Below are 24,407 nucleotides of genomic sequence, written 5' to 3'. Positions count from 1 at the left end.
ACCCCATATATCTGAGGCTGCCTCATCATTGTAACCATCTTTCCACCCACTCATTCATTCAACACCATTTATTATGATTCCATTATATGACAAAATTAATGACTCTGTCCCTTCTTTCAAACAGTAAAAAGGAAAAAAAAAAGAATGCAAAAATAAAAATACCTAAATTCAATGATAGAAAGGATTCAGATAATTGTAAAATGAGTATAAAAACACATTTACCAGTGTTCCATAATTTTCAGTGTAAAAGTTTTTCATCACCTTGATTAAATTTACTCCTAAATATTTCCTCCTTTTTGTAAATGGGATTGTTGTTTTGATTTTTTTTCCCAAATAGTTTGTTATTTGTGTATAGAAATATAACTGATTGCTATATGTTGATTTTATATCCTGCAACTTGGTTGAATTTGCTTATTCAGTCTAACAGAGTATTTTTGCAACATCTTTAGGCTTTCTGCATGTAAGCTCTGCAAACAGAACATTTTTACTTCTTTTTTTTTTCTGATTTGGATGCTTGTATTTCTTTTTCTTTTCAAATTTATTTGGCTAGGATTCCAAGTATTATGTTTCATAAACACGGCAAGAGTAGACGTTCTCACCTTATTCTAGGTCTGTTTTTACACTAATAATTATAATGATAAATAAGGAGGGAAGGAGGAAATTTCAGAGGTGATCAATATGTTTATGGCATATTGTGATAATGGTTTCTTGGATGTACACTTACTCCAAAACTCATCAAGTTGTATACATTAAACATGTAGAGTTTCTCTATGTCAATCATGCTTCAATAAAGTGGTTTAAAAACACATACATTCATATCTAGGTTTAAGTGACTAAATAATACTAAGAGCATTTGCTTTTTAAAAGAAGGCTGCAGAAAGCAAGACATCCTTAACTTGAGGGAAGAAGTGTCCGCAGCATGATAACTAGGCATCTTTGAACTATTGACATGACTTGGGAGATACTTGGGAGTAGCAACCTTCCCAGTAATAGTCAGCTTTGACAAGACAAAAAGACTGACATCTAGCCCTAACAATCACAAATATTTTTATTCTTTTTCCTTCTCTACCAGCCTGAGAAGTATTCAACATCCAGTTGAGGAACGACAGAGGCATTTTGTCCCTGGGTCAGATGAAAAGGTCTCTTTTGCCCCAAAGCCTCTGAGGACCAGCCTTCTTTCAGGCTCCGTCCTCCACACTCTCACTAGTCTCATCTGGCTTCGTAGCCTCTTTCCCTTAGTATTTCCAGGTCCTGGGGCTTGCTCTTTGGTCATCACAAATGACTTAAACCCAAGAGAGCAGCTTGAGTAATTGGCCTTAACAGCACACCACCTGTAGCCTGTATAATTTTTGTGCTCCATCTTGTATTCCCCCACTTTTCAGGCCTCTCTCACTTGGAAGTGATTTCTGAACCACCCCTGAGTGTGCTGCAATGCCCAGGAGCTGGAGGGGGAAGGGGTCATACCTTTTTCCTTCTCCCTGACTATATGTTACTGTGCCTCACTCCCTACCTTCATTACCTCTGAAACTCCAACCAGGCTCTTGCTTAGTTTAAACTCACCTCCCCTGCCAGCTCCACTCCCCTCCCCCACTCCATACTGCTTCCTCATTTGTAAGCATTTCCATCTGAAAGTGGGAGGGTTTTTTTCCTTTTTCTTAAAAGAAAAAAAAATCTTCTGAGTTGGGAACACTGCAGATTGTAACTATAGTGATGCATCAATCACATCGCAATAATTGCACAGCACAGGGTTTCCTGTTAGGGCTGCGCTACCTGCCAGAAAATGGCAGCAATCAGGCTATTGGCAGCAGACAATCAGGCATCATTTGTAATTCTTTATGGCTGCATGTTTCCCAGTCCAGGAATTGGATGCTAATCAATCAGTTGTCATGGCAACCCAGCATCACACAGCTATCAATACAGAAAAAAAGATAGGAGAAATTACAAGGGCAGTGAGTGCCATCAGCCTAGGAGGCAGTGCCAGGTGACCTCAGTAGGTGCCAATCCATGGAAAGCAGGATTGAGAAAGAACCTGAGACCCCAAGGGTAAAAATCAGAGCTGGTCCAGGGAAGAGCTGTTGTCTCAGGTCTCAGCCACAAGAGTAGAAGCAAGTGGGTGATTCTGGGGTCATCTCATTGTCCTTGGATACCAGCTGGGCTTCCAGGGCCAGGACATAGACAGCCAGTTTGGAGGGAAAAAAAGACAAGCACTAGTGATAGAGGAGAAAGGAAGATCAATCATTCAATCAGACGGTAAATGTTTATGGAGCATCCACTACACATGAGACTCACCCAACATAGACAGCAAAAGCCATCCAGGACCCAGAGCAGCTTTCGATGTGCTAGAGGACTGGTAAATATTTAAGTAAGGTTGGAGAGGGGATCAGAAATGGGGACAGCCAGCGGGGCCCAGGATTATGAAGGGAATGGATCAAACCCACATTCCAGGACTAGACTAAAAACATGCCTACCTACCATGTTGTATTAAATTCCAACAACATGAGGCAGGTTTCATTATTTCTGTCAAACAGCTTAGGAAACCCCAGCACAGAATGGTTGTGTAAGTCATCCAACATCACACAGCTAGAAAGGGCTGGGACAGGACTGAACTAAAGGTCAGGTCTATTCTTCACCCAACAGTGTATGGATAATGACATCTCTGCAGCTCGGAATTTAGGAAGATTGGATTCACTCAGACTCTGAGAGTTCTGAAAGCCCTACAGAAAATCCAAAGACAAGATTTAGTTCAAGATAGATTTATAAGTGGGCTTCTCTAGTAGCTCAGCAGTAAAGAATCTGCATATAATGGAGAAGCCACAGGAAATGTGGGTTTGATCCCCAGGTCTGGAAGATCCCCTGGAGGAGGGCACAGCAACCCACTCCAGTATTCTTGCCTGGAGAATCCTATGGACAGAGAAGCCTGGTGGGCAACACATTTATAAGTGGCTTTGCTGGTAATTCAGAAGCCTCCTCCAGAGATAGAAGTTCAGCTTGGTGAGACCCTAAGGAAGTCATTTTCCCTCTTGTGTTCTCAATTTCCTTTGCTGTAAAGTGAAAGTAAGAACTCCTTTGAAGGGACTTTCCTGGTGGTGCAGTGGGTAAGACTCTGAGCTCCCAATGCTAGGGGCCTGGGTTTGATCCCTGGTCAGGGAACTAGATCCCACATACCACAACTAAGACCAGACACCACCAAATAAATAAATATTAAAGGCAAAAAAGATGGTGATGCTCAAATGAGGTAGTGCCCATGAATGCTCTTAGGAGAGTTGCTGGCCCAGAGCACTTTTCCATTCCTTCCTCAACTCTACTTAGGGTAACCTCTATCGAGTCTGCACTGAACAGTTCCCTTGAGTGGGGTTACAGTTTGTTCTAAGTAGATTCCTAAAGTTTCCAGATGCCACTAGAACAAGTGAGGACTTGTTGGCTTCAACATCCTTAACCTCAGGCCCTATATTACGGTTCTGAGAGTCCCTTGAAGAGGAAGGAGATGAAACCTGTCCATCCTAAAGGAAATCAACTCTAAATATTTATTGGAAAGACTGATGCTTAAGCTGAAGCTCCAATACTTTAGCCACCTGATGCGAAGAATAGACTCATTGGAAAAGACCCTGATGCTGGGAAAGATTGAGGGCAGGAAAAGAAAGGGGCTACAGAGGATGAGATGGCTGGATGACATCACTGACTCAATGGACATGAGTTTGAGCAAACTTTGGGAGATGGTGAAAGACAGGGAAGCCTGGTGTGCTGCAGTCCATGGGGTCGCAAAGGGTCAGACAACTTAGGGACTGAACAGCCAGAGAAAGAGAACAGATAGATAGGTAAATAAAATTGGCTCACACAATTCTGGAAGCTAAGAAATCTCACTACCTGCTACCTGCAATCTGAAGACCCAGAAAAGTCAGTGGTATAATTCAAAGTTTGAAGGCCTGAGATCCAGGACTGCCAAAGATAGTATAAGATCAATGTTGCAATGGAACAACACTCAGCCATAAAAAAGAGATTTTGCCAAATGCAGCAACATGGGTGGACCTGGAGGGTATCATGCTATATGAAAAAGAAATAAGACTTACAGATATAAAGAACATAACTAGTGGTTACCAGTAAGGAGAGGGAAGGGGGAGGGGATTAAGAGATAGAATTATTATATATAAAATAAGCTACAAGAATATCTTGCACTGTATACATATATGTGTGTATATATATAAAGACCATGCCTAATCTTTTTTTTTAATTGAAGTATAGTTGATTTATAACATTGTGTTAGTTTCAGGTGTACATCACAGTAGCTCATTTACATATATGGTGGTTTAGTCACCAAGTCATGTCCGACTCTTGTGACCCCATGGGCTGTAGCCTGCCAGGCTCCTCTGTCCATGGGATTCTTGAAGCAAGAATACTGGAGTGGGTTGCCATTTCCTTCTCCAGGGACTCTTTCCCACCCAGGAATCAAACCCAGGTCTCCTGCAGGCAGATTCTTTACCAACTGAGCTACAAGGGAAGCTCATTTTGGGCTCCAAAATCACTGCAGATGGTGATTGCAGCCATGAAATTAAAAGACGCTTACTCCTTGGAAGAAAAGTTATGACCAACCTAGATAGCATATTGAAAGGCAGAGACGTTACTTTGCCAACAAAGGTCCATCTAGTCAAGGCTATGGTTTTTCCTGTGGTCATGTATGGATGTGAGAGTTGGACTGTGAAGAAGGCTGAGCGTCGAAGAATTGATGCTTTTGAAGTGTGGTGTTGGAGAAGACTCTTGAGAGTCCCTTGAACTGCAAGGAGATCCAACCAGTCCATTCTGAAGGAGATCAGCCCTGGGTGTTCTTTGGAAGGAATGATGCTAAAGCTGAAACTCCAGTACTTTGGCCACCTCATGCAAGGTGTTGACTCATTGGAAAAGACTCTGACGCTGGGAGGGATTGGGGACAGGAGGAGAAGGGGATGACAGAGGATGAGATGGCTGGATGGCATCACTGACTCGATGGACATGAGTCTGAGTGAACTCCGGGAGTTGGTGATGGACAGGGAGGCCTGGCATGCTGCGATTCATGGGGTCGCAAAGAGTCGGACATGACTGAGCGACTGAACTGAACTGATATATATATATACACATATATATATATAATTATATGTGCATACAAATATATATGGGCTTCCCTGGTAGATCAGCAGTAAAGAATCTTCCTGCAGTGCAAGAGATGCAAGTTCAATCCCTGGATCAGGAGGATACCCTGGAGAAGGGAATGGAGACCCACTCCAGTATCCTTCCCTGGGAAATTCCATAGACAGAGGAGCCTGGCAGGCTACAAGGGTCACAAGAGCTGGACACAGCTTAGGGACTAAATCACCATAAGTATATATATCTATATATAGATATATATTTAAAATTCTTCAGATTCTCTTCCCTTATAGGTTATTACAAAATACTGAGTATAGTTTCCTATGCTATACAGTAGGTCCTTATTAGTTATCTATTTTATATATAGTAGTGTGTTATATGGAAGGAGGGACAAACCAGGACATTAGGATTAATATAGCCAGTATTTTATAATTACTATAAGTGGAGTTCAATCTGTTAAAAAGTATGAATCACTATACCACACACCTGTGACATATAATATTGTACACCAACTATACTTCATTTAAAAAAAAGAAGAAGAACATAATATTTCTCAACTTCCACATCTGAGATGCAATGCTGGGAATTCCCAGGCAGTCCAGTGGCTAGAATTTCGTATTTTCACCTCCATGGGCCGGGGTTCAATCCCTGGTTGGGGAACTAAGATCCTACAAGCTGTGTTGAGTGACCTAAATAAATAAATAAAATGTTTCTCATGTTTGACCTCTAAACTGGTGGCTGGCTATTTTTGTTTCTGTTCCTGAGCACTTCCAAAGGCTTATGTTCCAAGGATGAAACTTCAGAAGACACTGAATGAAACGCTGTCTGAGAGGCACGGTTTGCAGTGGCAACAACTGGAAATAACCTGGGTCTGTGTTGCTAGTTGCAGCCAATCTCTTCTCCCTCAGAAAATTCTAAGCAGCCTATAAAGAGCAGGGAAGGCCCATGAGTGTTGGCATGGAAAATCTCCAACATGTTTCATTATGTGCAAAAAGCAAGGTACAAACTTCCTAAAATGGTCCCATGTGTGTCCATGTGCCTAAGTGCAGGTGGAGGTGAGCTGACACAAAAGGGTGTATGTGGAAGTGTGATAATGCACAGCTCATTTCCAACACATTTATAAGAAGCTCTTCATGGAGGATTCCTTGCAAAGTATCACTGAAGGTGAGGATAAAAGGCATTTTACTTTTTATTTTATACCATTAAGTACTGTCGAAATTCATTTTCACCAGCTCATTATTTTTATAATTAAAAAGAAAACTAAAAAGGTCTCTAAAAGCCTTGTTAGCTCAAGTTCTATAATTTTGTGGTTTCTTGAGCCCCAAATTAAGCCTGTCTGCTTGAAGAGAAATGGTCAAAGCTTACATCCTTGGATTCCCCAGAGTGCTGACTCTTCTATAATTTTCCAGCCTGAGACTGCAGGCAGAGCTAGATACATACACCCTTGAGAATAACCGGCCCCTTTCCTGTGTGTGGGGGTTGAGGGGAACCACACTTATGGGCTGCATCTGAGTCTCCAGAGGAGGAAAGAGCCCAGCCAAGCGGTAAGACTGGAACTTGGAATCCCACTGTAGGCAAACACCAGCAGGCAAACCACGTGTGTGTGTGTTTCAGTCACTCAGTCATGTCCAACTCTTTTTGATCCCAAGGACTGTAGCCTGCCAGGCTCCTCTGTCCATGGGATTCTCCAGACAAGAATGCTAGAGTGGGTACCCATTCCCTTCTCCAGAGAATCTTCCTGATCTAGGGATTGAACACAGGTCTCCTGCATTGCAAGCAAATTCAAACCACATCTGAGTACAAAATCCCAGAATCCAAAATCATGTGAGTTGGAAAGATGGGCCCACAGAGAAAAAAACATGAAACCCAAAGGAGTGAAATGAAAGCAATATTACAGGTCTCAACTCTGGGACTCCTGATTCTGAGTCTGGGAGAATTTTCACCACATGACCTTGACTTTCTAAAAAATGAGGAGGGCATTCCACCCTGTGCTGCCCACATGGAGACAAGAGGAGATTCCTGGCTTCAAGAATGACCAAAGCACAACTGGGACCTCCCCAGCGGTCCAGTGGTTCAAACTCTGTGCTTCCACTGCATGGGGCACAGGTTCAATCCCTGGGGAACTAAGATCCAGCATACCAACTCACATGGTCAAAGAAAAAAAAAAAAGGGATGACCAAAGCTAGACACAGCGAACTGAATAAAGTCCAACTAGAAAAGGTAAAGCCAAAATTGGCGGGGCGGGGGTGGGGGTGGGGGGGGGGGTGAATCTATTTAACTAATTTAGCCGATGCTCAAGTTACCAACATAAAGAAACATAAATGAACACAAATCAGAGATCAACATAAATGTGTATCGACCAGTAAAGGAAACTGGAGAGAACTATTTCACAGGTTGCCTTTGGTATCTACTCTGAACACCTGGGAGGGGTTAACTTCTCAGCCTAGTGATACGTCGTAAACTTACCAGCGACCATGAAGCACAAGGATGGTATAAGCGGAGAAGGAACTTTTCCACCAAAGTTAAACGTCTGAAGGGCAGAAGGTCTTTGTTTAGTGCCAGAACTTCTGTATATGTTCACAGTGCTTATGGGAGTCTTTATAATCAGCACTATACGCCTCCTTACCTTATTAAACAGGAAGTGCTGCCCATCAGTTAACCTTTTCCTTCAGTTTCTTGTTTGTTTTACTTTCAGAAAAGAAGTCCTTTTTATGAGTTTCTGTACAGAGAGGCCCTTGGAGCTGTTGAGATATAATAGCTCTGCCCCCTTGGTTTCTGGTCTTTGCGTTTGTACTCTGTGTAGGTTTAACACATCTTGATTAAAGGGACACTCTAGAAAGAGTGAGGAATAAGATCCATGGGGAAGGGGATGCATGCAGAGGTAAAGGGTACTTTCTCTTTTGACTCTATGAACTTCTGAATGGTTCCATTTCTTTTCTCTTCTTCGAAAGTTGTTTTCACAACAAATAGTTTGTTATTTTTGTTATCAAACAAACAAAGGCTCTGGTAAGAAAAAATGAAAAAATACCACCTGTTACTTCATTGGATAGGAGTCTGAGGATATTTGGGGTTGTTATTATTGCCATTTTAGATGAGAAAATCAAGTCCCAGAGAGGCTTACTGAACCCATCCAAGGCCCTCCAGGGAGTCAGTTGCAGAACAAGGGCATGAACTTGGGTTGTTCTGGTTCCTAGGTCCCCATACCCTCCACTTGGCGGCATGGCCCCTGGCAGTCAGTGTGTTTTCCATGAGAGTCAGTTCATCTCTGGGTCTGTCTGTCTCGTTTCCCCACCATCATTGCACCTGCTCCTAGCGACTTCTGCTCCCTTCTAAATTTTCTGTTCCTACTGTATCATGGGCTGGAACATCAAACACCAACTTTCTACGAAACCTAATTTAGGAGAAAAGTAGTGTCCATCTGTGTGCAGGACTGAGGTGTTTCTCCTGCGCAAAGATGTAAGCCTGGGACTTCCCTGGTGGTCCAGTGGCTAATACTTTGCACTCTCAATGCAGGGGGCTCAGGTTCGATCCCTGGTCAGGGAACTAAATCCCACATGCCGCAACTGAGAGTTTGCATGCCGCAACTGAGAGTTTGCATGTCACAACTAAAGACCCCCCCATGGCACAGCAAAGATCCCATGTGCTGCAACTAAGACCTGGCACAGTCAAGTTAATTAAGTATATTTTTTAAAAAGACGTGAGCCTTAGTGCATGGTCACTGTGGTGACTGCCTGCTCTGGAACCCCTTCCCTTCCTTCCTCCCTTCCTCATTCTCACTCCTCTTCCAAGTAGTTGATGGAAACTCTATGATATACATTGAGTCTGTTCCTTCGTAGCCAGAATACTTAAAAGCAAGCCTAGCTGAGAATGTACTGTTTTGAAATGATCCTATCTGCTATACCAGGCTTACCTAATAGATAGTTCAGTTGGTAAAGAATCCACCTGCAATGCAGGAGACCCTGGTTCGATTCCTAGGTTGGGAAGTTCCCCTGGAGAAGGGACAGGCTACCCACTCCAGTATTCTTGGGCTTCCCTGGTGGCTCAGACGGTAAAGAATCCACCTGTAATGCGGGAGACCTGGGTTTGATCCCTGGGTTGGGAAGATCCCCTGGAGGTGGGACATGGCAACCCACTCCACTATCCTTGCCTGGAGAATCCCCATGGACAGAGGAGCCTGAGGGGCTACAGTCCATTGGGTCACAAAGAGTCAGACATGACTGAATGACTTTCACTAGCTGCTATAAAAGAGTGAAGAAAGGGAGGGAAGGAGACGAGATTTGGAGAAATTTTGTTTCCAAGATTAAGCCCTTAATCTTAATTACGAGTAGAGGTGACATTGATGAGAGGCACAGGCAGGTGGCAGAGGAGGTAGGCATGGGGTGATGAGGGGAGCTCCGGGTTCCTTCTCCATAATCTTTGTCAGACTCCTACACAATGCATAACCAACACACAATCCAAGTACAAATATTGTGCCTGCCATAAAACAGTTTCCAGAGAAGGATGCTAGCTCCCACTTCAAAGTATTGCCACCTTTAAACTTCTCCTACATGAAAATTCTGGAATCACCAGCATTCAAGAAATCTGCTGGTCAGCCCTGGATACCAAGTCATTCTCTGGTAGGGTCCTCTCCAATGGCAAGTCAAGACACGAAGGCAGGTGAAAGATCCCCAGAGGTCTCCCAAAGCTGGAGAAAGGCCACCTCCTGCCTTGGCCTCAAGGCCACCAACCTGCTAATCCCAGGCCCCCGTGAAGAAACACCAGAGCCTGCTGAAGTCCTGGGAGCCTTCTTTGTGGCACAAGTTACTAACCATTCTCTGAATAATAGCACAAACACACAAACTCCCTCCTGCTTCATCCCTGTGGTTCACTGCCTATGAAAAGTGAAAGTCACTCAGTCGTGTCCAACTCTGCAACCCCACAGACTCTAGCCCACCAGGATTCTCTGTTCATGGGATTCTCCAGGCAAGAATACTGGAGTGGGTAGCCATTCCTTTCTCCAGGAGATCTTCCTGTCCCAGGGATCAAACCTGGGTCTCCTGCATTGCAGGCAGATGCTTTACCATCTGAGCCACCAGGGAAGCCCACTGCCTATAGAAAGAGGAGATTTGTAACCCTGAGGGCTGTTTCTCCAGGCTGTGGATCTCTACTGCCACGCAGTACTCACAAGGGGTGGGATTAATAGGAGAATGCCTGTGTGTTGTTCATTAGGAAAATAAAACAACCTGTAAGGCTGGTAATAACCATCCCTGTGAAGAGAGATGAGCAACACTGAGCTGTCAGACTAGCAAAAAGAAATGATCCCCCATATGGCCTTACATCCCCCTCTGGTCACAGGAACCTCAGACACCATGGTGACTTACCCCGGGGCTCATAGGAAAAAGAAAACACCAGGAAAGATGGGTTTATTTCTGGAAGGCAGGCTCGCAGGGCCCTTACAATGCACTCAGCCCTGTGCCGGGCAATGTGGCACTGCGGTCCCCAAGCTAGCATGCTTTGAAAACGCCCAGGGACCTTTTATACAAAGACAGATCCTAGGGCTTCACTCAGACCTGCAGAGTCAGAAATTAGACATCTGTGATGCTTTTTAAGCTTCCCAGGTGATTCCGTTGCAGCTGGCCAAGAGACTGGCATTTAGAAACCACTGTAGTGGGGAATGTAATAGAAGAATGAGATAGTTTGTCCTTATGGAACCATAATATAAGCAAAGAGATAAGATTCATTCAAAGGAGGTAGATTTAATTATTCCCTCATCTGTGTTCAAATAGTGCTTTTATACGTCTCTATTATAGCTTTTGTTTCCTTGGATTGGAAATGTTTATTAGTCTCTCTCCTTTACAAGCATTCTGTGAACTATCCAAAGGCAGGGATCATGTTTATTCACCTTGGATACATGTATTCACACAATCATTCATTCCTTTACTTAAACAAATACTGTCTCTTCCAGGTTCTGGATGCTGTTCAAGGTGCTGATAGTGCCACAGAAAACAAGACTAACAAGTCCCCGGCTTTCCTGGAACCCACATTCTAAAGCGGGTGAGGGTGAGAAGCAATAAAATAAACCAATGAATCAGACAAGTGATATAAAGAAAATAAAATCATGGGGAGGAGACTAACAGTAAGGCCAGGATGCAACCTGTAACAACACAGTACTGGGAAGCTTCTCTCAACTTCCCAGGTAGTGCTAATGGTAAAGACCCCGCCTGCCAATGCAAGAGAAGTAAGAGACGTGGGTTCTATCCTCAGGTTGGGAAGATCCCCTAGAGGAGGGCATGGCAACCCCCTCCAGTATTCTTGTTGGAGAATCCCATGGACAGCGGAACCTGAAGGGCTATAGTCCATGGGGTTCACACAGAGTCGGATGCAACTGAAGCAATTTAGCAGGCATGGGAGTTTTCTCTAAGTCAGTGACACCCTAAATGATGACAGAGTTAGTGGCCTGAACATCTGGAAAGAGAATCCCAGGGATAAACAGTAAGAGTGAGGCTCAGGGGCAGGAATGAGTTGACATGACTCCCTGGGAATGGAATGGTGAGCTGGGAGGCCAAGCCCAGTGATGAATGGGGACAGAAGCAGGAGATGTAGCCAGAGAAGTGGGCAGGGGCCAAATGGCACACAGCCTTATAGACCAGGGTGGCGAGTCTAGTTTATTTTCTATTTCTATTTGATTCTAAATGCAATAGAACACCCCTGGTGGGCTTTAACCACAGGAGGGTTTTAACAATGGTGACAAACCAATATGATCTAATTTTCTCCTTTAAAAGACACTCTAGGACAGGGCTCTCCAACTTCCAGGCGGGGACTGGTACCACTTCCTGGCCTGTTAGAAACTGAGCCACACAGCAGGACATGAACAGCCGAAAAGCAAGAGAAGCTCCATCTGTATTTACAGCAGCTCACCATAGCTTGCATTACTGCCCGAGTTCCACCTCCTGTCCTATCAGTGGTGGCATAATAAATGTAAAGTGCTTGAATCAGCCCCAAACCATCCCCCTGCCCTTTATCTGTGGAAAAACTGTCTTCCATGAAACTGGTCCCTGGTGCCAAAAACGGTTGGGAACTGCTGCTCTAGGAGGATGGGATTAACATATACATATGTAATAGATAATCAACAAGGACCTATTGTCGAGCACAGGGAACTCTATTCAATACTCTGTAATAACTTAAACGGGAAAAGAATCTGCAAAAGAAAAAATATATATACACATGTATAGTTGAATCACTTTGTGGTACACCTGAAACTAACACAGCGTTGTAAATCAACTCTACTCCAATATAAAATAAAATTTTAAAAAAATCATTCTATTTTGTAGAGAACAAACTGCACTGAGGCAAAAATAGATATGGGGGATCAGTTGGAAGGCCATTTCAGTAGTGCAGACAGGAACGGTGGGCAAGGGGTAGGCGGTGGTGTAGACATGTGGCCAAACCAGCACACATTTTGGAAGCATCCTTCACATCCCTCAGGCCACTTGATTGATTGGTCATGAAGGTGAGGAAAAAAAAAGCAGGAACGATTCCTAGATTAACGAATCAGCCCAATGCCTGGAACACAATAATAAGCACTCAATGAATGATTACTCAACAATTGGATAAGTGAGTATAAAACAACTCAACATCAGCATCTTGAACATAATTACGTGCCAACATGTCTGCTACAGACAAAAGTGCTCCAGGCCATCAAAAAAAAAAAAAAAAGATGTCAGTGTGGATTCAGATTGTCTAAGAAGTGGGATTTGAAATTTGACTCCAAAGATGGATATTATTGGGATTGAGAGACAAACACAAGACATGATTCTAGGAAAGGAGATACAAATGAGCCTGATATGTTTTGGGTAGTTTTCTTGGCTCCGGGATATTTTTCAAGGGTGGGGGTTTCAGAGGAAGCATAGAGACAACTGTGTTGGCAAAGTAGAGAATAGAGACACAGTTGGCTGAATATGAAAACAGGAGAGGAACGCGAAGCATTGTGAATGCCAGGCAGTAGTTTGGATTCAAAAAGCAATAGAGATCCATCATGGGTTCTTGTCTAGGGCAGCAACATGCTGGCAGTGGGTGATTTATGTCTTGAATTTGGACGGTCTGGGGCTGGAGGTGGGTCACACAACATGGGAGACAGCAGATCAGGTAGAATTACAGTAATCTAAGCACTGGATTCAATAAACTACCCTCTCCCTGGGGGGCGGGGGGGGGGGGCGGGGAGAGGGAAAAAAAACAACAGTGCCCAAGTCTGGGCCAACTAGGAAGAAATAGATATGCCAGAGGCTCTCAGAGTTGGCCAGAAAGGACTGGGCAGGAGAACGGGGGAGTGGGGGGAGGTGGTCAGGAGGAGAAAGCAATTCCACCCCAAGCCAATAAAGCAGCCTTTCCTGAAGCCTGAGGAGACCACAGGAGCTTTCAGCTGCAGGTGGCTGGGTGCCCTGGGCCAATCTGTGTTTTTTCATCTACTCAATGGACATGAATTTGAGCAAACTCCGGAAGACAGTGAAGGACAGAGAAGCCTGGTGTGCTGCAGTCCATGGGGTCACAAAGAGTTGGACGTGACTGAACGACTAAATAACAACCATCTCTTTCAGATTTCAAAATCTAAGTAGAATTCCTGGTCCTCCCCAGGGCATTTGCAGTAGCCTTGAGTGGTCCTTATCTGTGGGGAACATCCTCCTTAATGAACAAAGACTTAAAAGACCAGCCAGGACCCAACCCTAGCCTCAGAGCCCTTGCAGGGAGTGTGGGGAGATGCCCAACTGAAAGTGAAGGAGGGAGAAGCAATCCTTTTCCCTTTCACATTCATGGTGCTGCTGGAACATGGCCCTTTCCCACCAAATATACATCACAGATCCGAGAGTGGAAGGACCGCGCCCAAGCCCCCAGCAGTTCATTGAACTACACCTGGCTGCTTGGAAACAAGAGGCAACAGAAAAGAGCCTGTGGACCGGGGAGTCAGGTCTCCCAAATGAAAAGAACAGAAAGAGAGAGAGACAAAGTCAGCAGCAGCCTCTGGTGGAAACTTGCCGTGTTACAGCCCGGAAGCTGGGGCTTCTCCAACTCAGGAAATGGGGGGAAGCAGGCCTGACAACCAGTAGGCAGCAATAAAATGCCAGATTCCGTTAAAGAGGCTGGGCTGGTTCTAAATGATAACCATCTGCTCAGGAGCCCAGTGGAGCCTGGTGGGTGGGCCATGATTCACCGTCAGGCCACACCCGGGCCACCTGGCTGAGTCACAGAGCAGCCAGTGCTCCTGTGCTTAGACACAGACGGCAGCTTCCCCTCCTCTTTTCTATTTTGGCAGCACGGCAACTACATCATGGATGAAGTCTATTAAAGAGTCAGGGCCCTGGCTCATCCTTCTCACATGCAGGCTGCTTGCTTGTACTTCCCCACACCCCAAGAATGCCCATGACCTGCAGCAATAACAGAGAAGATGACGGTGGCTGGGTCATTTGGGGACAAGTTACAAAGGGCCTTTGCTAAGGGGTCCTGGGATCCTGAGCAAGGTAGAGACACAACCAGCAGTGTGTTAGAAATAAATAAAAGGTAAAATTGATCATCAACAAGGACTTACTGTAAAGCACAGGGACCTCTACTCCATATTCTGTAATAACCTAAATGAGAAAAGAATCTGAAAAAGCATAGATACCTGTATATGTGTAACCGAATCACTTTGCTATACACCTGAAAACTAACACAAAATTGTAAATCAACTATATTCCAATATAAAATTTTAAAAATTCAATAAAAAATTAAAGATAAATAAAAATAATCTTACCCAGCTGATCATTTGTCCTCCCCATGACATTTTCAAAGGTGCTCACACACAAGTGACATGATTATTGGTGGTGCAAGCCGTATGGTACTCAGTTCAGGACTCGCCAGGAGAAGCTGGAATGGAATATGTGGTTTAGGCTCACAGATCTATATGGATCCTTCTGGACCAAATACATAGGCGTGTCTGTGAAAAGAAAGTGAGAAAGGATACAGTGGGCTCAAGCCCTGCCGTAACACTCCCACCCTTGCAGTGTTCCAAAAGAGCTGTGGCTAGATCGCCCTCTGGAGGCAGGAGGGAGAAGAGCAGCAAACCTGAGCACCAAGGACTTCAGTGTGGTGAGTGAGGAAATGAAACATTGCCTTCGCTGGTGGTTCAGATGGGAAAGAATCTGCCCGCAATGAGGAAGACCTGGATTCGATCCCCGGCTTGGGAAGATCCCCTGGAGAAGGGAAGGCCTACCCACTCCAGTATTCTGGCCTGGAGAATTCCATGGTTTGTTTAGTCCGTGGAGTTGCAAATTGCTGGACACAACTGAGTGACCTTCACAAGTCCCACATGAAGAGCAACATCCTGCCCCCAGTTTTTCCCTGTGATCTGTCTGTCAATATGCTCCCTTATAATCAGAGCTCTTTCTCTAGCATAGAAGCCTGCAGTACCTTGAGTACCCCAGGTTGAGGGTATCTTCTATACTCCAAAAGTGAATTAATCCAATCGTGACTCTTTAAAGTGTTCCTCTTTTCCAAATTTCCAAAGGCTACATAAGATGCACAGCAATATGGCTGCACTCCAGCACCCACACAGCTTCAAAATACAGAAGACTTAATAAAGCAGTGTGTGTGCTGAGTTGTTTCCAACTCTTTGTGACTCCATAGACTGAAGCTCACCAGGCTCCTCTGTCCATGGAATTCTCCAGGCAAGAATACGGGGGGTTGCCATTTCCTAATCCAAGGGATCTTCCCAACTCAGGGATGGATTTCGTGTCTCTTGTGTCTCTTGCATTGGCAGGAAGATTCTTTACCACTGCACCACTTGGGAAGCCTAAATAAAGCAGTTGCATTTCACAAACAAAAGTTAAGTCTCACTTTGCTGCCAATCTGAAATAGAGCAGAGTAGTAAATACCCAGGGAAGAAGGAAAAAGAGAATCCTAAACTAATTTGAAAGGAACTTGCTATTGAGCTGATTGTGCCACCTGTGTACGTTTTACAGAGGCTCAAAGTTTTAATGCGTCTGCTCAAGTCTGAGGCAGATGGCAGGACAGGCCATCCAGGGTATGGACCTTTAGTTCAGTGACCTGACCTGCTAGCACCTAGAGGATGAAGGGTGGTGTGGGGAGGGACTATGAGTGGATGTGACTCTTTGCAATCCCATGGACTGTAACCAGCTAGGTTCCTCTGTCCATGGGATTTCCCAGGCAAGAATACAGGAGTGAGTTGCCATTCCCTTCTCCAGGGGATCTTCCCAAATCAGGAACTGAACCCAGGTCTCCTGCATTGCAGGCAGACTCTTTACTATCTGAGTCACCAGGGAAGCCCTGCGAGTGGATGCTGGTTTATTAAATTAGCAATTTCCCGGACTTCCCCAGTGGTTAAGATTCCATGCCCCCGATGCAGGGGGCACAGGTTTGATCCTTGGTTGGAGAACTAAGACTTTGTATGCCATATTGTTTGGCCAAAAAAAAATTTTTTTTTTTAAATAGCAATTCCCAAGAACATCTCCAGAGGCCAAGTGAGAATCTTGCCTCAACCTTCTAGTCCTGGAACATTGATTGAGTTTCACTTCCTCAATGGCTGTCCAAACATCCTCTTCTACCACCAGGGTTCCTATGGCAACACAGCTTGACTTCCCCAAATAATAAGATAGCCTATCAAGTATCTGATATCTTCAGGAGTAGTGTATCTCCTCCTGAAATCTCCCCTGATGCTTCAGCTTATGAATCGCTTCTTTCTACTCAGAAATCCTCTGGCCCCTATCTGTGCCTCTCTTGTAAGTATAAATGTCTATAACTTTTCCCTCCCCTCAGAAGATTGTAAAATCTTTGAGGCCAGAACTAAGAACAGATATCATCAGAATTTTTCTTCTTCTTCTTTATATGGGAAAGAGAAACTCCACAGAGCTCTTCTTCGGAGTCCAGGCATCCATTCGTGGCTCCCACTGCTCTCAGGTGACTCCAATGAACCTTGCAGAGAAGGCAGAGCTGGAAGATCCAGTCCTATACACAGGTGGAGCAGGAAGTGGCTTGGCAGGTGTGCTTTGGAAAATGCAAGGAATTTCCCAATTGTGCCTCCAATCTCCCACCTTATTACCTGAAGATCCACCATTAGTCATACATTCCTTTCCATCTTTGAGGGTTTTCTCTTTGGCAATTCCCTCTTGTTCTTGTTGTTCAGTCACTAAGTCATGTCCGACTCTTTGTGACCGCGTGAACTGCAGCACACCAGGCTTCCCTGTCCTTCACTATCTCCTAGAGTTTCCTCTTGAATAAATTCTAAATAACCCATAGAAGAAAAACAGCTTAAGCTCTAAGTATGCGGTGCCTCAGTAGAGGATTTACTGGCTATCAGACGTAAGCAAAGTTTTACTCAGTATGTGACTGTGTTCATGTTGGTGGGCCAGGCATTAAGGTAGGGATCTGAGAATATGAAAATCCATGAGGGTGAGACTTGTTTTGTTTGTTTCTATAACCCCAGCACTTGAACTGATATCAGACTGAACTGATAGAGAGATAACCCCAGCACCTATTATTGGTGCTCAATAAATGTTTGTTGAAAAATAAGGAATGAATGAGTAAATGAATGACAATAAGTCCAGAAGGCAGGAAAAATTTCCAGGGGAAATTTGGAAGGCCAAAAAACAAATTTGCTGGGGGCAGAATGGATTCCTTATTCTTCCTGTATGACCTCCATGGTGCCTTAGACAGCCTAAAAAATGCTCAGGAAATTCACTGGAACTGCACTCCTGCTCCTTAAACTCTTGCTAGGTGACTCAGGAGCTTGGCCCACAGGAATAATGCCACTGCCCCCTTCCAGCTGTAACCAGGGGGCCAATGCAGACCACATACCAGTCTTGCCACCAGGGGGCAATGCAGACCAAACGCCAAGGTTTTAGCATCCAACCCTCTGGTGTCTGACTGACAGCAGGGGGCCCCCAAATGCCATTTTGGACCACCAAATACAGTACTCCCTTTCTTGCCCAGTTGTTAATATCAAAATCTCACCTGAGCAGCTTTATTGCTCAGACCTACTGCAACAGAGACAATAATAGTTTAAAAGCTACACTGAAATCCACTTAATCAATAAAAACAGTGGCCTGTGTTTTGGGAAAAGAAAACTGCGGTCACTGTTAGGGACCCTCCCTGCTATTATTTTCTAAGCAACTGAGGTGTTATCCCTGAGGAGCCTGAAGCAACCTATGGATGATTCACATTTAACTGGTAATTAAGATGCAGCGAGTACCACATAATATCTATGAAAAGCACGCAGAAGCTTTCCCAGGAACAATGCCAAGTGCTAGACTATTATCCAGTATTTTGAATCAAACTGGGTCAGGCCCTCAGACAGTATTCTGACCGCTTCATTGTTAATCATGAAAAAGGGTTGAGAGCAGGAAAGAGGCAGGCCCAAGATAAAGAAGGAAGCAAAAAAGGAAATATTTATTTATCCGGGTACTGTGTCCCATTAGGCAAATAAAATACTACATTTACTTAACCTCTACTGGACTATCATTAACACCCATTTTCTCACATGAGAAAGTAGACTCCTAAAGGGATTACAACACTCTTTGCTGTATTTCACTTGCTCTTTCATTCAGCATTTGTTTTGAGCCAGGAACTCCGCAAAGCAATAGGAATATTGAGACTACAAAGTAAGACTTAAGGTGAGTAGACAAATAGACACAGAGCTTATTACTACTGAGTGTAGTGAGGATTATAGCTTCAGTCCTACTTGAAGCCAAGGCTTTTTCTTTTACTCCCTTTGATGCCTTCTACTAATAGCCAGCCCCTTTCCCCAGCACAGGGTCCTTCATGTCCTGTTTGTATCTCCATTATTTAGACTCATACCTTGTTCTACTCTTCAAATGACTGGGTGACCAAATTAATGGAGAGATGAATGATGGGTGGATGGAGAGATGGATAGATGGATGGATGGATGGACAGATGAATGGATGGATGGATGGACAGATGAATGGATGGATGGATAGACAGATGAATGGATGGATGGATGAGTAGATGGACAAATGAACAGATGAATGAATGAGTGAATCCTGGAGATCACAAATCAAAAAGGGGAAAGAAATGAAGTAATATTCAGTGAGACAGTGTTGGGCCTTCTTCATAACTATATTTTCATTATTTTCAGATATTTTCTCTCTCCATTTGCTATAAACCACTTGAAAGCAAAGAGACTTCCCTGCATGTTTCTTACACACAGAGCTCACTTCAGTGTTGGGTGTGCCCCAGATGCTCAGTAATTTGTGTGATGAGAAGACACATCCAAGACTGACTTCATTCTCACTCCTGATCCTTTGTTACCTTATAGGAGTGAATGTGAATCTTCTTCCTCTCAGGCAAAGAGCAAGAACAAGCCATAAAAAAGCCAAGGGCCTGGGGGTCTGAATTCTGGGTCTTGGAGACCTCACCCCTGGAATAAATTAATGAGCGCCTTTAGAAGAAGAACCCCAGAGGTCCCAGTCCTGACAGGAACCTCCCAGCTGTGAGTGGAGGAAAGCCCCTGAGCATCTTGTGAGATCCAGGCATTCATAGGCATCCACCAGTGGGATGGGCAGATCACCCCCAATACCAAAGAGGGGACAGTGGGAGCAAGTCTGGCTGCTCAGGAGCGGGGAGGGGAGGAAATGGGAGTGGGAACCCTTTGCCACATCCAGCCCTGACAGCTCTGAGTATGCCCTCCTTATGTGGCCCCAGGAGTCACTCCTGAGCCCTCAGATCCATGACAGGGCCTATAGGGAGGCAAAGGTCAGACTTGGGGTTTATGAAGTGCTGAATCTTGCCCTGGCATTGTAACTAATAAATTTGAATTCCTTTTAGGCCCCATCTCCTTCCCTGAGGCTCAGTTTGCTAATCCTAAAAAAAAAAAAAAAAAGGAGTCATGATGAGTTTCCGCGAGTTTTGTGCATGAAAGCACTGCACACACGACAGGAACTCAGCAAGTATGACCCTGTCCCTCCTCCTTCACCACCTTTTGACATTGCCCCACTATTTCCTCATGGGAGAAATGGAGACAGCAGCCCCCAGGCCAGCCTCATCCTGGAAACATTGTGCAGATCATGTGAAAGAAGAGATGTAAAACCTGGAAAGTCTACAGGCAAGCGTGAAAAGTGAGTGTTAGTAGCCGTTCAGTCATGTCGAGCCCACCAGGATCCTGTCCATGGGATTCTCCAGACAAGAATACTGACATGGGATGCCATGTCCTCCTCCAAGGGATCTTCCCAATCCAGGGATCAAACTTGGTTCTCCTGTGTTACAGTCAGATTCTTTACCATCTGAACCACCAGGGAAGCCCAAAGAAGACAGGCAAAGAAAATGCAAAAGTAAGGTTAAATTAACACAGAATAGAGCAGGCCAGGCAGTTCCTTCAGGCATTGGCAAGGCTTCTCCATTCTCCTCAGAGATGACTGGAGGGGCTGATGGGCCTGGAGATAAGCAGTCCTCACAGGAGCTCAAATTCCACGCATCAGTGCAGGTTTACTGCCCCTTTGGCCTCTCAAGGGGCCTGGGTTCCTGCCTCCTCTGGACTTTGTCTCAGTGACTGGGAAGAGGTCAGGAAGACTGAAGCTATTGGCCCTTCAGTGTCCGTGAATGTTCCAGAATAAGATCTGCTCAAGGAGCTCCCCTTTCATAAAGTCACCCTAGACAGAAATTGGCAGAGCCAGTTCCTCCCTGTGGGTGACAGGCAAGGTGACAGAGGCTGGACTTGGAATGGGGAGTGGGGACTGATGGCCAGGTCTGAGTCTCACTCTGGAATCCTGTGTGACCTTGAATATGTTCCTCAACTCTCTAGACCTTTTTGTTTGGTTTTTCTTTTTTTTAACATTCAAGGTAATAATGATTGTTTTGAGACTTAAATAACTAAATATAAATATAGGGTATAAAACAACGTCTGTCTCAATAAATTTAAACTAAATAAATGAATGAATGAATGACTCTCAAATCTTAGGACCAGAAGGAGATTTGGGGCAAGCTGGAGGTGGCCCCAATAAACAGCAGTTTTCAACAGGCTAAACCAGGAATACCAGTTAACCCTCTGGGGTAGGAATAGGGAAGAACCTTGCTCTGAGGAATGGAATTTGGTTGGGAGAAGGGGGAAGTATGGATAGGAAAAAGATCATTCAAAAGCTCATTGCCAAAAAAAACAGCTCACAGACATACACAACAGACTTAGGGTTTCCAAAGGGGAAAGGGTAACAAGGAGGGAAGAACTGGGAGTTTTGGATTATCAGATGCAAACTTGTATATATATCAGATCAGATCGGTCGCTCAGTCGTGTCCAACTCTTTGCGACCCCATGAATCACAGCACGCCAGGCCTCCCTGTCCATCACCAACTCCCAGAGTTCATTGAGACTCACGTCCATCGAGTCAGTGATGCCATCTAGCCATCTCATCCTCTGTCGTCCCCTTCTCCTCCTGCCCCCAATTCCTCCCAGCATCAGAGTCTTTTCCAATGAGTCAACTCTTCGCATGAGGTGGCCAAAGTACTGGAGTTTCAGCTTTAGCATCATTCCTTCCAAAGAACACCCAGGGCTGATCTCCTTCACAATGGACTGGTTGGATCTCCTTGCAGTTCAAGGGACTCTCAAGAGTCTTCTCCAACACCACACTTCAAAAGCATCAATTCTTCAGTGCTCAGCCTTCTTCACAGGCCAACTCTCATATCCATACATGACCACAGGAAAAACCATAGCCTTGACTAGACAAACCTTTGTTGGTAAAGTAATGTCTCTGCTTTTCAATATGCTATCTAGGTTGGTCATAACTTTCCTTCCAAGGAGTAAGCGTCTTTTAATTTCATGGCTGCAGTCACCATCTGTAGTGATTTTGGAGCCCAGAAAAAATAAAGTCTGACACTGTTTCCACTGTTTCCCCATCTATTTCCCATGAAGTAGTGGGACCGGCTGCCATGATCTTTGTTTTCTGAATGTTGAGCTTTAAGCCAACTTTTTCACTCTCCACTTTCACTTTCATCAAGAGGCTTTTGAGTTCCTCTTCACTTTCTGCCATAAGTGTGGTGCCATCTGCATATCTGAGGTTATTGATATTTCTCCCGGCAATCTTGATTCCAGCTTGTGTTTCTTCCAGTCCAGCATTTCTCATGATGTACTCTGCATATAAGTTAAATAAACAGGGTGACAATATACAGCCTTGACGAACTCCTTTTCCTATTTGGAACCAGTCTGTCGTTCCATGTCCAGTTCTAACTGTTGCTTCCTGACCTGCATACAAATTTCTCATTTTATAGGATGGATAAACAACCCGGTCTGTAGCACAGGTAACTATATTCAATATCCTGTGATAAACCATAATGGACAAGAATATATGTATGTATAACTGAGTCACTTTTATGTATAGCAGAAATTAACAAAACATTGTGAATCACCTATACTTCAATAATTTTTTTAATAACCTCTGTTCAGTATCCTTCAATGGCCCCCACTTATTCAGGTCTGAATGCCTCAGCCAGCATCTGGGCCCCCTTGGCTTGACCCAGGCTAGCTCCCCACCCTGACTTCTCTCTCTCCTCACCCACAGCCCTCACCTCCTCTGGACCAGCCTGTTCATCAGTGCCTGGATAGGCCCAGCACATTTCATGGATGCAGGAAAATGAACCCTCAAGACCCAGCAGCTCCTTCTTACCCTCATGTGGCCCTTCGGGGAGCTCCTTCTTCCCCCAACTCAGCACTTTGCTGCACTGCTCATTTTAGCCCTTTTCACTGTCACTTTTCAAATATCAGGCTGAGTCTCTGCAACTAGACTGTAAGCTCCACACAGGGATAAGAATATGTATGTGTGTGTGTGTTTATTTTCACATTTTTATATGAATACCTATGTATTCAAGAATATAGTATTGATTTGTCTATATATTTATAGGGCTTCCCAGGTAACATAGTGGTAAAGAATCCACCTGCCAACGCAGGAGACACAAGAGACATGGGTTCAATCCCTGGGTCAGGAAGATCCCCTGGAGGAGGAAATAGCAGCCCACTCCAGTATTCTTGCCTGCAAAATTCCATAGACAGAGAAGCCTGGCAGCTACAGTCCATGAGGTCACAAAGAGTCGGACACGACTGAGCACACGTGCACGCGCACACACACACACACACATGAATACTGGAGTGGGTAGCTAGTATTCATCAGGGCTCTTCCTGACCAGAGACTGAACCCAGGTCTCCTGCTTTGCAGGCAGATTCTTTACCATCTGAGCCACCAGGGAAGCCCCCATTTATGTCCGTATCCATTCTTTATCTATATCAATATCCAAATGTAGGTTGGAGTAGAATTATAGTTAGATAGATATAGATAGATTGGCCACAAGAACAACCTCTCCATCCTATGTATGTGCCTCTTTAAATGAGACTTTGCACCACCCATCAAAAACCAATGTCTGTGTCTCGTTTCCTTGAAGATTGGCCTGCTCTGTGGCTTGCTTTGACAGCTAGACATGAGAACTAGAATACAACAGATGTGCCATTGTATGCCTTCCTAGTCTAGGTCTCAACAGTATTTACAACTCCTGTTTTCACTTGCTGAGATTACAAGTCTGCCATTGCCACATGACAAAGGCTGAGCTAGCCTTCTTGAAGATCATAGATCCTGGGGAGAGAGACTGGATGACAACTGGATGGACCACCGGGCTGTGGATGAGGTTGTTCTAGACGCCCCCAGACCCACCATGTGACTGCAGGTGTATCAGTGACACCTGGAGAAAGCACCCAACCTGAACGACATCTTGTCTTCTGTTTCCTGCCAGGATATCCTTCCCAAGCTGAGCCCAGCTCAAAGTATCGACCCTGGCCAATATCAGAGAAAATAAGATGGTTGATGTTTTACGCCACCAAGTTTGTGGGGAGTTTTGATATAATGCAAAAATATTAATATAGGTGTGTGTTTAATGTGTCTGTGTGAATAGTTGAATGCTATGTAGATATTAGCGTCATAATTAGTTGAGTCAAAGACAAATATGATATTGCTTAATGTGGAATCTTTAAAAAAAAAAGATACAAATGGACTTATTTACAAACCAAAAAGAGACCCACAGGTAAAGGAAACAAACTTATGGTTACCAAAGGGGAAGCAGGGAGGGATAAATTAGGAATATGGGTTTAGCAGATACAAGCTATTATATATATATAATAGATAACCAACAAGGACCTACACAGGGAAATATATCACAGGGAAATATACTCAATATTTTGTAATGACTTATAAAGATGATACTTTCAGGGATCATTTCTATAGTTAGTAATAAACTATAAGAGAAAAGAATCTGAAAAAGAATAGATATACACTTGTAAC

At 44.4% G+C, this 24,407-nt stretch overlaps 1 long non-coding RNA gene and 1 other non-coding gene across 2 annotated transcripts; one reads left to right on the top strand and one right to left on the bottom strand.

The window, feature by feature from the left end:
• The first annotated feature begins 8,585 nt into the window (after positions 1 to 8,585).
• On the top strand, positions 8,586 to 8,658 carry TRNAE-CUC (transfer RNA glutamic acid (anticodon CUC)). Its single transcript has one exon. It is a non-coding gene; the product is annotated as a tRNA-Glu (tRNA).
• Positions 8,659 to 12,393: 3,735 nt separating this feature from the next.
• Positions 12,394 to 15,192, bottom strand: LOC129651628 (uncharacterized). The gene is made up of 2 exons (XR_008714254.1): positions 14,879 to 15,192; positions 12,394 to 12,657 (listed from the first exon to the last, which is right to left on the bottom strand). It is a non-coding gene; the product is annotated as an uncharacterized LOC129651628 (long non-coding RNA).
• Positions 15,193 to 24,407: the final 9,215 nt, after the last annotated feature.

Source organism: Bubalus kerabau, chromosome 4 (genome assembly GCF_029407905.1).
Source record: "Bubalus kerabau isolate K-KA32 ecotype Philippines breed swamp buffalo chromosome 4, PCC_UOA_SB_1v2, whole genome shotgun sequence".
In the NCBI taxonomy this organism is placed as follows: Eukaryota; Metazoa; Chordata; class Mammalia; order Artiodactyla; family Bovidae; genus Bubalus; species Bubalus kerabau.
This window is presented reverse-complemented; position numbering and strand designations above follow the sequence as displayed.